The sequence below is a fragment of the Quercus suber genome, unplaced genomic scaffold (genome assembly GCF_002906115.3).
Source record: "Quercus suber isolate HL8 unplaced genomic scaffold, Cork oak 2.0 scaffold_35, whole genome shotgun sequence".
Classification (NCBI taxonomy): Eukaryota; Viridiplantae; Streptophyta; class Magnoliopsida; order Fagales; family Fagaceae; genus Quercus; species Quercus suber.
Genome location: NW_027069500.1, coordinates 1440524 through 1444597, shown reverse-complemented (window position 1 = coordinate 1444597; position 4074 = coordinate 1440524).

Sequence of the window (4074 nt, the reverse complement as noted above, 5' to 3'; positions counted from 1 at the left end):
TGCAATACCTTGGTTCTGTCTGGTACCCAGATATAATGGTGTGATTAGTGTTCCTATAGGCTTGAGTCCGAGGACCATGCAATGCCTTGGTTCTGTCTATCACTTTTATTTTTCTGTATGTATCTAGTTTTCCCATAGGTTTGAGTCCGAGGACCATGCAATACCTTGGTTCTGTCTAGTCCCCAGATATAATGGTGTGATTAGTTTTCCCATAGGCTTGAGTCCGAGGACCATGCAATGCCTTGGTTCTGTCTATCACTTCTATTTTGCTGTAAGTATCTAGTTTCCCAATAGGTTTAAGTCATTGGACCATGCAATACCTTGGTTCTGTCTAGTACCAGATATAATGGTGTGATTAGTGTTCCTATAGGCTTGAGTCCGAGGACCATGCAATGCCTTGGTTCTGTCTATCACTTCTATTTTTCTGTACGTATCTAGTTTCCCATAGGTTTGAGTCCGAGGACCATGCAATACCTTGGTTCTGTCAGGTACCCAGATATAATGGTGTGATTAGTTTTCCCATAAGCTTGAGTCCGAGGACCATGCAATGCCTTGGTTCTGTCTATCACTTCTGTTTTTCTGTAAATATCTAGTTTCCCAAAGATTTGAGTCCGAAGACCATGCAATACCTTGGTTTTGTCTAGTACCCAGATGTAATGGTGTGATTAGTTTTCCCATAGGCTTGAGTCCGAGGACCATGCAATGCCTTGGTTCTGTCTATCACTTATGTTTTTCTGTAAGTATCTGGTTTCCCCACTGGTTTGAGTCCGAGTACCATGCAATACCTTGGTTCTGTCTAGTACCCAGATATAATGGTGTGATTAGCTTTCCCATAGGCTTGAGTCCGAGGACCATGCAATGACTTGGTTCTGTCTATGACTTCTATTTTTCTGTAAGTATCTAGTTTCCCCATAGGTTTGAGTCCAGGGACCTTGGTTCTGTCTAGTACCCAGATATAATGGTGTGATTAGTTTTCCCATAGGCTTGAGTTCGAGGACCATGCAATGCCTTGGTTTTGTCTATCACTTCTATTTTTCTGTAAGTATCTAGTTTTCCCATAGGTTTAAGTCCTTGGACTATGCAATACCTTGGTTCTGTCTAGGACCCAGATATAATGGTGTGATTTGTTTCCCATAGGCTTGAGTCCGAGTACCATGCAATGCCTTGGTTCTGTCGATCACTTCTATTTTTCTGTAAGTATCTAGTTCCCCATAGGTTTGAGTCCGAGGACCATGCAATACCTTGGTTCTGTCTAGTACCCAGATATAATGGTGTGATTAGTTTACCCATAGGCTTGAGTCCGAGGACCATGCAATGCCTTGGTTCTGTCTATCACTTCTGTTTTTCTGTAAGTATCTAGTTTCCCCATAGGTTTAAGTCCTTGGACCATGCAATACCTTGGTTCTGTCTAGTACCCAGATATAATAGTGTGATTGGTTTTCCCATAGGCTTGAGTCCGAGGACCATGCAATGCCTTGGTTCTGTCTATCACTTCTATTTTTCTGTAAGATCTAGTTTCCCCATAAGTTTGAGTCTAAGGACCATGCAATACCTTGGTTCTGTCTAGTGCCAGATATAATGGTGTGATTAGTTTTCCCATAGGCTTAAGTCCGAGGACCATGCAATGCCTTGGTTCTGTCTATCAGTTCTATTTTTCTGGTGGAAGGAGCTTGTCTTCGGCTTTGAGAGGCTTACTTTTGGTATAATGATATCCTCGGACCGCTTTACTGGGAACGGTTCTCCTCGGGTCGGACTGTTAGCTCTACGGTGCTCTGGGCAGGGATGGTTTGACATGTGGCATTGACCTCGCCTTCAACTCAAGTTCCCCTCCTCTTCAATTACGAGGCGTCCCTTGATGATTCGTGTTCCGCGCTTGATGTTTCCATGCCCGAGACGCGCCCTCATCACTGTCCTCGTGAATTGATAAAAATCCAGTGGTCCATAGTTTCCTTGGGATTTGGTCAGGATTAATACCGCTGATAATTCTCTTCTTGAACTCTGTGTGGATCAATTCCCACCAGTTCTCACCCTCTATATAAGGCTTTCTGGGGAAACGTTTCTCCACACTCCATGAACTTTCCAACCCAACTAGAAACACGTCCTTTCACCTCCCGAGCCCCTTCAACAACCCTGCCAGGATTGTGACCAGAGTTGGGTGATATGCGGCCAGGAGCCGTCGTGGCCACAGCCCCCGCCAGACTTCTGGCACGGCAGAGCCTGGGCGTAACCTGATAGTGCCCTGCATGGTGTTCAGGAGGGATGTCTTTGGAGTACCTAACGCTCCTCCCCAGGGTGCACCCCTGCCGGAGGAGACACACAAGATCACGTCACGGCCGGTGGCCGAGTGTTGCCGTCTCCAGCGACCAACTCTAGTGAGGACTGGAGAGAATCAAGGGAACACATGGGAAGGGCCTCCCGGTGCCCTGCATCTGCTCCTCGCTTTGTTCAAGCTCCACCACACCGAGATAGGTGTTGTTGGTGGCCTTGAAGCAAGCTAGCCTCAGCCCCCTTCCCCATCTCATTGTCAAGTTCTCCCATTCTCTTGATGCCAATAAGAGCACGGGTTGACACTTCCCTCCAGCTAGTTTTAGGACGGGTCCACCTGGGCCTCTGATTGTAGAATTAGCTTGTAAATTTGTTTGTAAACACGCCTGCCTGAGCCTCTGATTGTATTTTGTACTTCTCTTTTTATGAAATAATATCGAGCTTCCTTTCTTTGCTGTTAAATCTTCTGTCTCGAACTTTTATCTTTCTGCAATGTTTGTTTGGTAGTTCTTTTTTTTTTTTTTTTTTTTTTTGCATCAGCATCGATCTTCCGTAGAATGATTATTTAGAACAATCGCCTGTTGCACCGGCCAGCGCACTAATCCTTCCCACAGACGGCGCCAATTGTAAGGTCCGTTTTTGTAACCCAAAAAATATGGGTTCCCAAGGCCCAACAAACCCAGAACAATGAATTTGTAAAGAGTGGATCGAAGGTTTAGGCGCTCGCCGGCCTTCACCAGGCATGAACTCCTTTTTTTTTATTGAAAGATACTAAAACCAATTTACAACTGGGGGATGCTCCTCGGCCTGTGGCCGGGGAGCTTGTTCTTTCCCCCCCTTCTTTACTTTACTCGCTCCTCTTATATAGTCTTCATCGTCCTATCTTGTTCTTCCATCTGTTGATTATCCATTTGCCTTCTTTCTGACCGTCCGTCCCATCAGAGGCCTTATCAGCACTCAAGTGGTTCACCCTGATCAACGTCGCCCTGCTAAGGGGTTACATCCCCATTAATGCGGTCAGAGGAGTTAGGTGAATGCATTAAGTGTGGAGGTGACAACTTGCTCTGGGCTTATCCCCACCTAAAATTATCCTCAGTATGCCAAGGACGAATAGGTCCTCGGCGTGGATCCAAAAAAGAGTCTCTCCCTAAATTGGCCTCGGATGGTCATCCTACTACAAGATAGGCTGAGGCTATCAGGCCCACGGGCCCCACAATTACCATATATCACTACATCCATTTGTAAACATCATTTAATGAGGCAAAAAATCTCAAAATGTGACACTCTATGGGGATATTTTTTATTTGGTCCAACTAACACTCTCTACATTGGAGTAGAAAATCTTGGTCTATTGGGATTTTATTTTTCATTTGGGTCCAACCAAGACTTCTGTTAAGTTAAAGATGATTATAAGAAATCAAGGTTGTTTAGGATTGTCAAAATTGTATGATCCTACGAATCCTGAACGACCACTAAGATCCTTGAAAGATCTGGATTGTTTTGAGTAGGTGGAATCGTAAAATCATAGGATCGTAAGATCCAGATCAGGATTTTGACAACCATGATTCAGATCAAGTCTTGTATTTGACACAATCTCTTTAAAGCAAATTTCATTCCTCACATAATCTGTGGTACTTCGAGAGTCACAGATGTCTACCTCTTAGGATAAAGTGATCTACAGCATGGAGAAGAAGCACACAAGGTTCGTGCTCTACGAACTACTCTATGTCTCTTTCTCTCTCTTTGACTCAAATGAATGCACAAAATATTTTCTCAATAGGAAAGTTTTTTCCAAAAAAATTAGTTTTC